The sequence below is a fragment of the Pelodiscus sinensis genome, chromosome 5, assembly GCF_052426305.1.
Source record: "Pelodiscus sinensis isolate ZL-2025 chromosome 5, ASM5242630v1, whole genome shotgun sequence".
NCBI lineage: Eukaryota > Metazoa > Chordata > Testudines > Trionychidae > Pelodiscus > Pelodiscus sinensis.
The window spans coordinates 33,177,993-33,191,289 of NC_143056.1; the positions used below are offsets into that span (position 1 = coordinate 33,177,993).

A 13,297-nucleotide genomic window follows, 5' to 3' on the forward strand; every position below is an offset into this window, starting at 1 on the left:
GTAGTCAGCGCTGGTCAGTTTCAGCAGCGGCTAAATCAGGATGCCTGGGGCAGAGCAGCTGGGGTGCTCCTGGGTTGGACCAGTAGCGCCGCTCCTCGGCACTACTGGACCAACCCAGCAGCACCCCAGCTGCTCTGCCACAGGCGTCCGGAGAAAAGCCTAGTCTGCTGGGGGGGGGGGGCGTACTAGCTGCGCCCCCCCCACCCCACCCCAGCAGACCAGGAAGACACGGGCGGCGGACCGAGACGCACCGTGGTCCTGCCGCCTGGGTCCTCCGCGGCTTTGCTTCCCGTCTCCCTGGTCTGCTGGAGACCAGCAGACCAGGGAGACGGGGAGCAAAACCTCTGAGGACGCCGGCAGCGGGACAGCTGCGGGGCGTCTGGGCTGTCCCGCTGCCAGCTTCCCCCGCAGCTTTGCAAAGCCGCGGGGAAGCCGGCAGTGGAGCAGTCCAGGTGCGCCTGGGCTGCCTCGCTGCCCGAGCCCCCCCGCAGCTTTGCAAAGCCGCGGGGAAGCCAGCAGCGGAGCAGTCCAGGCGCGCCTGGGCTGCCTCGCTGCCCGAGCCCCTCCCCGCCCCCCCCCCCCCCCCCGCAGCTTTGCAAAGCCTTTGGACTGCTCCGCTGCCGGCTTCCCCGCGGCTTTGCAAAGCCGCAGGGGGGTGGGTGGGGAGGCTCCCCTGGGCTGCCCGAGCCCCTCCGCGGCTTTGCTCTGCGTCTTCCTGGTCTGCAGACCAGGGAGACGCAGAGAAAGCCTCAGAGTACACGGGCGGCAGGACCGCGAGGTCCCGCAGTCCGTGTACTCTGGGGCAGCTCTGTTCGTATCTGCGGATCCGACGTAAGTCGGGGACTGCCTGTATGTGAATGCAAAGGGTACTACCCCCTTGTTCTGCAGGGCTTGCTTTCTTAAACACTGGTGAAGTAAGGCAGCACTGGAATGGTGCATGGTTCCAGAGTCCTGAGGAGACCTGGCATTGATCTTTTGGGGGCAAGACAGGACCTATTCCCTTCTAATGGCATTGTTATGAATGGGGTGTTGGCATTCATTATGATGTTGAGGGACCCTGCCTACCCTGTCTTGCCATGGGTCATCAAGCTATACCCCACCTCAGAGGACCTGGAAAAAGAGAGTCAATTATGCTTTAAGTAGCTACAGGATAGTGGTGGCATGTGCATTTGGCAGACTGAAGGTTAGATTGTGCTGTTTGCAAAACACTTTGGTTACCAGCATGGCCAATGCATCTGAATGGTTGTGTCCTGCTGCACCGTGTGCAGTTGTATGAGCCCCTGATGTTGTGATTTATGTGGTACCCTACCAACCTTAACATGTAAGGTGGTAGCTTAAGCATGTAGTATAAAGATATGAAACTTTTGAACTTTGGTGTAAGTAAATTGTTTAGTTTAGCATAAGTGAATTAATTAGCAGTGGCCCAAGTCACAAGATAGCATACAACGTAAATTTTGCAATAAAAAATTCCGCTGAAATTCTTCAGAATTCTGACTGGTAAATGCAAAAAAATCAGTTAATGTCACTTTGGAGTATTGTGAGATCAGGACATCAGCAGATGCCTAACAAAGAATTGTTATAGTAACCAAATGATGTATATGCTAATAAGTCTCATATAATTAGTACGCTAACCTGTGGAATAAGGACTTCCCAATATTATGACGGTGAGAAAGTCAGTTATGGGCGAAGAGGCCAAATACTCTTATGATATTCATGGCAGCTGTCAAGCCCTACAGTAGGCCTGACCATGAGATAGGCTGACACCACCTTGATCATTGGACTTGGTATGCCAGAGATCGGATAAGCCCCATGTGGCCTAGCACCTATCTCACTATTCCTAGGTTTCCATAAAGATTGTGAGAGGATACACATCATATGATGTGCGTGGTAAAACTGAGATGACATTACTGCTACATTCTTATTAGGTTGGGGATGTATAGTATGTTAATAACTCTGCTAATAAAAATATTAAAATGACAAAACGCTGTTGGTCTACATGTGACTATTGTTAGTCAAGACTCCAATTTAATTGTAGTACAAATAACTATGGGTCTGGTCTTGGAACTGAAACCTGTCAAACCTTAGATGTTTCATTTGTTAATTGGAAATTCTTAAGTAATCAGTACAATATAATCAGTACTTAATCAGGCAACACAGCTCATGCTGCCCAGTCAAGCATGCCAGTTAGGTAGAATGTGCCCTACAAGTATATTGAAGGGGTTGAAGTGTGGGCTTTAGGGAGGGTTGGGCAAAAAAATGCACAGCTTAATATGCATAAAGCCTGCAGGATAGATATACTCAAGCATAGGGAGGATGACATTGCTCCAGAGTAGAATCCAGAAACATGTATGGTCATGTTGGAGCAACAACAACAATAAGAAGAAATATTCATGGTTGACACTGATTTGAGAGGAGAAGTAGGGCCCCTTTGTACTGAGTGAGACTGAATATGACTCCCTATACCCACTTGCCCACTAGGAGTCTTAGTTGATGTAACTTCCACAGTGGGAAATCAGAGGATGTAATAATATATGTGTTAAGGAAGGATATGGGCAATCTTCTAGCTCCTTGGCCCATGAATCACAATTTAGGCTAATCTCTGAATTTGGCTCCCTATATCTGTGTGGCATTTGACCAAGTATATAAACAAAACACCAAGGTTTCAGTCTACTCCCACTGATGTCAATAGAAATTTTACAGTAGATTTCAGTGAGAAAATAATTGGATTTTAAATGGGAGCAGTGGCAGGAAAGAGGAACCCATGGTAGGAAAAGAGGGAACAAAGAAAAAAGAAAAACAGAAAGTCAAAAATAGCACCTTGCTCATTTTCAGTAACTTATATACCTCATATTTACACACAAACTGATGCTGCACTCCTCTTCTAAGCAAAGATTTAAGAGCAGTGAGCCATAATGCAGCCTCATATAGCTAAGACTTTATTACTTTTACAGAATATATTAAGCTATGTTTACTAGTTTAGTATGAAGTACTATAATAAATAATTAAAGCTAAATTGCACTTGTTAAATAAATTAACAAAGTACACCATGAGATGCATTATCTATGCTTTTGTTGCACTCATTTGCATAGGGCCTCATCCTGCAAGATGATAAGTTCCCTCAACCCTGTGGAAGTTGCTGGGAATAGAGGGTGCTCAGCATCTCACAGGATTGAGTGCTTACTGAATCATAAAAGTCAGTAATGTGTGATGGACCTTCCAGACATGTGAACAAACAAACAAGGATTGGTTGTAAAAATGAATCCCATTCCTAAGTTAGTGAGGTGGGGATGAGATAAGGTGATACCCAGATCCCTTCAGTCTACCATATAGTGTAGAGGTGGCCAACCCATTCTGGGCAAAGAGCTAAAATAGCAGTGGATCCAGCACGAAGAGCTGGGGAAAAATTGTCAAGCAGAAAAAAAAAAAAAAAAAAAAAAAAAAAAGATTGCCCCTTTAAGAAAACGCATTTAAACGCGTTTTGAGGCTTTTTGGCCACAGCGGGTTCCCGACACCATCTTTACTTCTACATCTTTCATGGCCATGCTGGACGGCTCCCTTGCCCAGGGAGCCGGGAGGAGAGGGCCGTTTTTGATGGCACGGGGGCAGCTTACAAGCCACGGGAGGGGAAGGGGTCCTCGTGAGCCATACCCGGGGTGAGGAGGAAGAGCCGCATGCGGCTCACCAGCCTCGGGTTGGCCAAGGCTGATATAGTGTATTTAATGTGGGAAAACTGACAAGTCAAGCTCCAGCTACTACTAGTCATGTAGGTGAAAAGCAGATGTGGCCTGATGCCTCCTCTCTTGCAGGTTTGGGGCTCTGTGGGTCTGTGCTTCGTGTTTAGCCATTGGCATTGCCCCCACTATGTCCATATTGTCTCCTTCTGTGGTGGTAATCTTATTTGCAATGTGCATAAAAGCACAATCTCTGGTTATTTTTCTCCTATCTACAATCTTTTAAGATGTTTTTAGCTCTTACATACCTGCAATAAAGCACATTATATTTGGGCCTAGAATGTTTGTTGTTAGAACCACCACTACTTTTCCTCTCATTTCCGCATTCACTAGCCCCACTGACCTGCTTTAGTGTCATTGGTAGCATTTTATTAAATGGCTTGCATCACTTTAAAGTAACTGTGTTCTTCCATCCTTGAGTTCACAAGTAGCTCTCTGGTGGGTTTGAATGCACACACTTGAATAGGAAATGGGCAGCATCAGCCCAGTGGCGCAAGTCCATTTTGGGGAACTCCACGTCTGTGAAAAGAACAAAGAAACAGGTTAAAAGCACTACTAGTTCTTCTTTCATTTTCATGCGGTGGTAGGCAGTTCTGGGAGATTTGTATATCTGATTTTTTTCCAGGACAATTTTCTTTTATAGGTGAGGTACAGTTACCACTATTATGATTAATAGACAATGCTATATCGAAAGCAAGTGTAAATCCATATAACTCTATGACTCATAGTGTGGGTGGCTGGATATGGGTATGGGTGTGTGCATGAACACATATGCACTGCATACGAACAGGTCAGCTCTAGAAAAGTTAATGAGGATATGTCTACACTACAGCAGTACAGTTATGGTGCTGTGGCTGTGGTGCTGTAGCATAGACACATTACACATTGACAGAACGGATTTTTCCATTGATGTAGTTAATACGCTTCTTGGAGAGGCAGTAGCTAAGTTGATGGAAGAATTTAGCTTTGCTGAATCCACAATCGGGGTTAGTTTGATCTAACTACATCACACAGAGCATAAAATTTTTCAGAGGCATGAGTGATATAACTAGGTTGATCTAATTTTAGGTATAGACCAAGCCTAAGGCACAAGAGTTCATTTGAATTGTTGGTATATAATTTTTTTTTTTTTTTTTTTACAAATTAACTTGTATTTTTACATTAGCTTAAATGAAGCCTATTTTGGAGTCTCACAGACATACTGATTAGTCATTTAATACTTCTGGACTCAGTAACTCTATCTTCATTAGGAAAGTCTGTTTTTATAGTACTTTTCTCTAAAGTGGACCATGGGGATTTCTGAGAGGTGATATTAATTAGCACTAGAAATACCATGAAGAACTTTCCGAGGCAATTTCCTAGATTCATGTGAGGAAGTGGGTTGTGCCCACGAAAGCTCATGATACCAAGTACATATTTTGTTAGTCTTTAAGGTGTTGCAAGACTATTTGTTGTTTTTTAAGTTTTTCGTAGGCAAATTCTTTGTTCCTATTTTTTACACATGAAAAGATAATTTTATGCAAAAGATCCAATTGTATTAATAATTATTTTGAAACCAAAGCAGGATTTTAAGCCCTAGAGGGAGATATATAATTTTCAGGTGACTGACACCTGTGGGATTTAGCAGAAAGAGGGACATTGGGATTTTTATCTGAGGAGCAGCAAGAGGGCTGGCAGCAGAGCTCAGGGACTGTGGAAAGGGTTTAGGGTGACAACATGTCCCAATTTTATAGGGACAGTTCTGATATTTGGGGCTTTTTCTTAAAAGAGGTGCTTATTCCACCCACCCCCCATATACACACACACTATGCCATCCTGATTTTTCACATTTGTTATCTGGTCACCCTAAAAGAGGTGCCAGGGTTACTTTCTGGGGAGAAGTGTACAGGTAGAAGGATGATGTGTTCATTGTTGGTGAGAAGAGTGGCAGTTTCATAAGCCAGATGAAACACTGATTGTGGTGTGTGTGATGGAGATTTCTGGGAAAGCTAAGCAGTGGTAAGGTCAAGATTTTTTACGAGGGAGTTTTTGCAATAGAGATCAGCAGATGGAAATGTGGTTGTGCTGTTTGTTATGTGAAAAGGTTCTGTCAGTAGAAAGTGAGGTCAGGGAAATAGACCTGGTGCTCGGTGATGTGAGTTCACCAGATAAGGACAACTAAGGAAGATGCTTGTGGAGTGGGAGGAAGCCTTTCCAGAAGATTATCGTCTATAGTGCAGTTTACAGAGAGGCCTGATTCTGATTTCACTTAAACCGGTGCAGATCAGAAGTGAGAGCAGTAGAAATGATGTAAAGAAGGGGTAAGTAGGGTTAGAATCAGACCCTTTGGTCCAAGGCCACGGGTTAACAAAATACTGACATTTTTCACAGCATTTAAAATAGTTTTCCCCCTCCTATTGTCTTATAAAGACACTTTGGAAATGTGAAACACTTCTTGGAACATTCGTAGTTTATTCTGAATATTTTATTCTTAACTTGCATGATTTGTTATTGCATGGGTGTTCAAGACTCCTTACGAAGGATGCATTAAGCCTTTTGTAAACAGCTATAAGGAATAAAATGGATCATATTTTTTAGCCCATCTTTGACTTTTTATTGTTTGTTTTAGAAAATCAGTATTTATTTTTTTAACTGAAATGTATTCAGATTATGCTGGAAATGGTAATGTTATTGTAAGAGGAAGTAGATCCAGAGCTAGGCATAAACAGACTAAGATGTGGTCTGTACTAATGAGGTAAGTTGATCTGAGTTATGCCAGTTAAGTTACATAAGATATGTAGCTTATGTCAGAGTAGCTTGGATAGACTTATATTGGCTGCTACACCATGCTATGTCAGTGGGAGATGCTCTCCCATTGAAATAGCTTCCATCTCTTGGGCCGTGTCCAGACACAGGGGTTTTTTCGGGAAAAGTAGCCTTTTCCCGAAAAAACTTCCCCTGCGTCCAGACTCAAGCCGCGTTCTTTCGAAATTATTTCGGTAAACCTCGTTTCACGAGGAAGAACGCCTTCCTTCGAAAGTTCCTCTTTCGAAGGAAGAAGTTCTTCAATGTAAAGAGGCCGTCTTCGAAAGAGAGCATCCAGACTCGCTGGGTGCTCTCTTTCGAAAAAGCGGATTTTTCTTTCGAAAGATCCGTGTGCAGTCTAGACGCGATCTTTCGAAAGATGCGCTTTCGAAAGAGCATCTTTCGAAAGAAGCCTGCAGTCTAGACATAGCCTTGGGGAGGTGAAGTTGATGGGGGAGCACCCTGCCATCGACTTATTATGTCTTTACTAGACCCACTAAATTGTTATCCGCTACATTGCTCATAGTAGCGCTGATTTAGCCAGAAGTGAAGAGACAAGCCCTGGGGAGCTCAAAAAGACCCCCTGTTTTCTTTTTTATTTGGTGCATGTGTGGAGGAATATTCCAGCTTAGGGCTCACAGTGGACTAGCATCAGCACTGAAAGGGAGTGGGAGATTGAATTTCCTCCTAAAATATTGTTTATGTTTATTTAGAAGAAGGGGAGTGTTTTAGAAAGTTAGATGCTCATCAAGAAACTGAAGACATTCTATTAATAATCAATTATTATCATTTTATTATGTATGTAATAAATATGAGTCAGCAGTGTGATGCTGTTGCAAAAAAAGCAAACAAGATTCTGGGATGCATTAACAGGTATGTTGTGAGCAAGACACGAGAAGTCATTCTTCTGCTCTACTCTGTCCTGGTTAGGCCTCAGTTGGAGTATTGTGTCCAGTTCTGGGCACCGCATTTCAAGAAAGATATGGAGAAATTGGAGAGGGTCCAGAGAAGAGCAACAAGAATGATTAAAGATCTAGACAACATGACCTATGAAGGAAGGCTGAAAGAATTGGGTTTGTTTAGTTTAGAAAAGAGAAGATTGAGGGGAGACATGACAGCCGTTTTCAGGTATCTAAAAGGGTGTCATAAGGAGGAGGAAGAAAACTTGTTCGTCTTGGCCTCTGAGGATAGAACAAGAAGCAATGGGCTTAAACTGCAGCAAGGGAGGTTTGGGTTGGACATTAGGAAAAAGTTCCTAACTGTCAGGGTAGCCAAACATTGGAATAAATTGCCCAGGGAGGTTGTGGAATCCCCATCTCTGGAGATATTTAAGAGTAGGTTAGATAAATGTCTATCAGAGATGGTCTAGACAGTATTTGGTCCTGCCATGAGGACAGGGGACTGGACTCAATGACCTCTCGAGGTCTCTTCCAGTCCTAGTATTCTATGATTCTATGATAAAAGTGCTGTTCAGTTTGCAAAAAATATTCTTGTGCCCCTTTACTGATGACACTTCTGCAGTGAAGGTCTCAAGTTCTTTCTTGATTCCACCCACATTATTAACAATCAAGCTGAATAGGTGAAATCACTTAAAATTTTGATGGATTGGTTACCTACTAAAATGCTAAAGTGGCGAGGAGTCCTGTGGCACCTTATAGACTAACCAAAGTGTTGGAGCATAAGCTTTTGTGGGCAAAGACCCACTTCGTCAGATGCATGTAGTAGAAATTTCCAGAGGCAGGTATAAATATGCAGGCCGGAATCAGGCTAGAGATGACGAGGTGGATCCAATCAGGGAGGATGAGGCCCACTTCTAGTAGCTGATCTGGAGGTGTGAATATCAAGAGAGGAAAAGCTGCTTTTGTAGTTAATTAGCCATTCACAGTCTTTGTTTAATCCTGAGTTGATTGTGTCAAACTTGAAGATGAACTGTAGCTCAGCAGTTTCTCTTTGAAGTCTGGTCCTGAAGTTTTTTTGCTGCAGGATGGATACTTTAGATCTGCAATTGTGTGTCCAGGGAGATTGAAGTGTTCCCCTACAGGTTTTTGTATGTTGCCATTCCTAATATCTGATTTGTGTCCATTGATTCTTTTATGTAGGGACTGTACAGTTTGGCTGATGTATATAGCAGAGGGAGAATTGTTGGCACATGATGACATATATTACTTGAGTAGATGTGCAGGAGAATGAACCAGTGACAATATGGCTGATCTGGTTAGGTCCTGTGATGGTGTTGCTGGTGTATATATGTGGGCAGAGGTGGCACCGAGGTTTGCCACCTACCTCCCAAGGCCTGTGAAAGTGAGGGATCTGTCTCCTGACTTCCTCGTGTGGGTATCGTAGTTTACAGAATGCTTGTTGAAGATCTTGTAGGTGTAGGTCTCTGTCTGAGGGGTTGGAGCATATGCGGTTGTACCTCAGTGCTTGGCTGTAAACAATGGATCGTGTGGTGTGTCTGGGATGGAAGCTGGAGGTATGCAGGTAAGACAGATTGACAGAGCTAGACGTATACCCAGAAGCCTCCTGCTACGGGACAAGCCCAAGAAAGAAACCAACAGAACACCACTGGCCATCACCTACAGTCCTCAGCTAAAACCTCTCCAACGCATCATTAGTGATCTACAACCCATCCTGGACAATGATCCCTCACTTTCACAGGCCTTGGGAGGCAGGCTAGTCCTCGCCCACAGACAACCCGCCAACCTGAAGCATATTCTCTCCAGCAACTATACACCGCACCACAATAACTCTTAACTCAGGAACCAATCCATGCAACAAACCTTGGTGCCAACTCTGCCCACATATATACACCAGCAGCAGCATCACAGGACCTAACCAGATCAGCCATACTGTCACTGGTTCATTCTCCCGCACATCTACTCACGTAATATGTGCCAACAATGCCCCTCTGCTATATACATCGGCCAAACTGGACAGTCCCTACGTAAAAGAATCAATGGACACAAATCAGATATTAGGAATGGCAACATACAAAAACCTGTAGGGGAACACTTCAATCTCCCTGGACACACAATTGCAGATCTAAAGTAGCCATCCTGCAGCAAAAAAACTTCAGGACCAGACTTCAAAGAGAAACTGCTGAGCTACAGTTCATCTTCAAGTTTGACACTATCAACTCAGGATTAAACAAAGACTGTGAATGGCTAGCCAACTATAAAAGCAGCTTCTCTTCTCTTGGTATGCACACCTCCAGATCAGCTACTAGAAGTGGGCCTCATCCTCCCTGATTGGATCCACCTCGTTATCTCTAGCCTGATTCCGGCCTGCATATTTATACCTGCCTCTGGAAATTTCCACTACATGCATCTGACGAAGTGGGTCTTTGCCCATGAAAGCTTATGCTCCAACACTTTGGTTAGTCTATAAGGTGCCACAGGACTCCTTGCTGTTTTGAAGATTCAGACTAACACGGCTACCCCCTCTGATACTAAAATGCTAGAGCTCACAACATGTTCAAAATTGCCAATTAAAAGAATTTTGTGTTTTCCTCAATTAATTTTCAGGCTGAAATTTGCTGCTGAGGTTTCCAGAGCTTTAAATGCTACAACTGGCTAGCATATTGATTCGGCAACTAGTGCTATGCCATTGGCAAAATTGATATATGGCAGGTGCTTGTCACTAAGGGCATATGCCGAAAATGCATTTACTTAGTATCTGATCAAGCATGTAGTCTATGATGAGATTGAAGAGTTCTGGAATGGCATTGAATGTCCAACTTAATTCTTAAGAAGGTGCTTCTTTTTCCATTTACAAGGATGCAGCTTAAGGAATCATAAGATAGGAGATGGAATATTTTACGGAGCTTGTCAGGGAAGTTTCAAGATCAGCCAAAGTGATTCCCTGTCAATAGAGTCAAACCTGACCTTGATATCCATAAATGTAATGTGAATAGGGTGCTTGAAGTCTTGTGCCTTCTCAATAAGCTGATGCACTGTGACAATTTCCTCTGTCTTGGAATGCCTAGGAGTGAAGCAAGCTTGCAGTAGTCTTCTTATGCTCTTTAAGATATCAGGGGCTTGGGTCTGCAAGACAGAGAAGCAATATCTTTCCTCAGGACAGACAGAAAAATAATGTCACAATAGTCCCATTTGCAGTCTTTATGTTTCCCTAGTGGTAAAAGAATGCCAGTCCCTTAGGCCAACCTCTGTTCTCCAGATGATATCGATCAGCATCTGTAGCCACAAAAAAGTAGGTGATCCAATACTTTTCAATAGTTCCACAGGAATTATTCTTGCCACCTTGATTTCCTTAACTTCTTTACATCTCTTAACAAGTTGACATTAATATAGTTCTCTTTCAAACAGAGCTGTGTTCATGTGAACTAAGTACCCTTTAATTCACACCAGCAGCATCCATGTGGGGTAGTTAGATAATAGTACATTGCTGCACTCTGCCATTCATACCTCAGTAGTCCACATTATAGTGCAGTGTAGACATATCTTAATTTGGGGTCCATGTTTCTGAGCTCAGCAGACTGATAAATTCTACAGCTGCTAATAGATGATTTTCAATAATGAGAGATTATAATGTAATCAATTATCTTCTTTGTTTGGGCATTGTCACTTGATAAAATAAATTGGTGCATTCAATTACCATGAAATCAGATGTTTGTAATGACAGGATCATGAGAAAAACAGAGCCTCAAAAGGCGTTCGCCATTGCTATTTGAGGGTATAGCTAAACCACATACCTTTTTCGATAAAGGGATGTAAATTAGATGTATCGAAATTGTAAATGAAGCCAGGATTTGAATTTCCCACGCTTCATTTACATAATGGCGGCCAAGGCTTTTTTTTTTTTTTTTTTCAAAAAGCCACTTTTCAAAAAAAAGCTGCGGTAATGATGGGGCATTTTTGACAGAAATGCCCCGTTTTGAAAGATCCTGTAAACCTCATTTTTTGAGGTTTACAGGATCTTTAGAAACGGGGCATTTCTGTTGAAAATACCCCATCTAAACTGCCTGGGTTTTTTTCCCAAAAAAGCCCCATTTCGAAAATAAAGGAGCAGCTGCCATTATGCAAATGAAGTGCAGGATATTTAAATCCTGCACTTCATTTGCAATATCGATGTGCCTAATCTACATCCCTTTATCAAAAAAGGGATGTAGTTTAGACAGCCTAAGGTATTTGAAGTTACAGGTCCAATAACATTTTTCCATGGTCCAGTGGAATGATGAATAGTAGCATTTAAAGTTACTGAGGGGAGTGATCATGTCATGCACGACTGGAGGTAAAATGTTTCAGGGGGTTGCCACGTTAGTCTGTAACTTTAAAAACAACGAGCAGTCTTGTGGCACCTTAGTGACTAACAAATATATTACATCATGAGATTTTGTGGGTAAAACCCACTTCATCACATGAGTTGAAGTGGAAACTACAGAATACAGAGTACATATAACAGCGAAGGCAATTACCTGTCAATTGTAGGACCAATGTTAATTATGCTAATTAAGTCAGGATGGATGTGTCATAGGTTTTAATGTGTAAATGTAAATAACAAAGGCAGGGAAAATTGCCTTTGTAGTGCGTTAATTAGTTAATATCTTTATTGAAGCCCAAGTGTCAAATTTGAATATGAATTTCAGTTTAATAGTCTCACTTTGTAATTGGGTGATAACATTCTTGTGTAGAAGACTGTCTACTTTTAAATCTATGATTGAGTGACCAGGCAGTTTAAAATGTTCCCCTATAGGTTTATGTGTGTTATCATTCCCCTGATATCTGATTTGTGTCCATCAGTTCTTTGTCCAGAGACTGTCTGGTTTGGTCAGTATATATGGCAGAGGGGCATTGCTGACACTTGATGGCATATCAGGCCTGTATGCGGGGACAGAGGGAGTTATGAAGGGTGCAAATGCACCCCCCATAGTTCCCCAAGTAAGCGTGAGGAGGCTCTGTGGCTCAAGCTCAGCTCCCTTCTTCCTCCTTACCCTCCCTCCTCACCCCCTGCGAAGTTGGAGAGCCAGCATCAGTTTCTCGGTGCAGAGGGACAGAAAGTCCCAAGCTTTGCAGTGCTATCCAGCTCATAGGGAAGAAGCTCTCCTCCTCCCCTGGCTGGGGAACAGCAGTGTACAGACACTTCCTGGAGGCTTTTCCCACTGCTCTCATTGGCCGGAATCCAGCCAACGGGTGCAGCAGAAGGCGGTGCCTAGGAGCAGCAGAGGGTGTGAAGGCAAGTAAGTGTCCCCCACCCCCTCATGCCCAGACCCCCACACTCATGGCCCCCTGCTAAGACCCACATCCCCAGTCTGCTCCTGCACCCTCCCCCCTAGCCAGACACCTACCCCGCTGCTTGCTCCTGAACCCTCTCTGTAGCCAGACACCTATCCCCAGCCTGCTCCTGCACCCACCCTTGCTCCTGCATCCTTCCTCCTGGCCAGATACCCTACCTCCAGCCCACTCTTACACCCACCCTTGCTCCTGGATCCTCCCTCCTGGCCACACACTGCACCTTCCCTTGCTCTTGTCCCCTCCCTCTGGCCAGATACCCTACTCCCAGCCTGTTCCTGCACCCCACCTCCGATCCAGACCTTGCACCCTCATCCCCTCCTGCACCTCACCTCCTTCCCAGATCCTGAACCTCCATTCATCTTGCTGGCAGCCATGTCCAACACATGGAAACCCCCATTTCTGTTCCAAACCCAGAGCCTAAGGGGGGGGGGGGTCAACAAAATCCACTAATCCTGGTATCCCAGAAGAATAAATCTGGGCTTGGTCCTGCGTTGGGCAGGGGGTGGGACTTAATAACCTCCTAAGGTCTCT

General features: G+C 43.9%; 1 protein-coding gene and 1 long non-coding RNA gene across 3 annotated transcripts in view; one reads left to right on the forward strand and one right to left on the reverse strand.

Moving 5' to 3' along the window:
* The window catches only part of FOXN3 (forkhead box N3), a 339,469-nt gene that overhangs the window by 95,244 nt on the left and 230,928 nt on the right, over positions 1-13,297 (forward strand). The window lies entirely within an intron of this gene.
* LOC142829094 (uncharacterized) overlaps positions 1-13,297 on the reverse strand; it is a 97,151-nt gene that overhangs the window by 1,012 nt on the left and 82,842 nt on the right. The window contains exon 2 of the long non-coding RNA XR_016349602.1: positions 4,075-4,250. This is a non-coding gene — a long non-coding RNA (uncharacterized LOC142829094). The remainder of the gene's footprint in view (positions 1-4,074; positions 4,251-13,297) is intronic.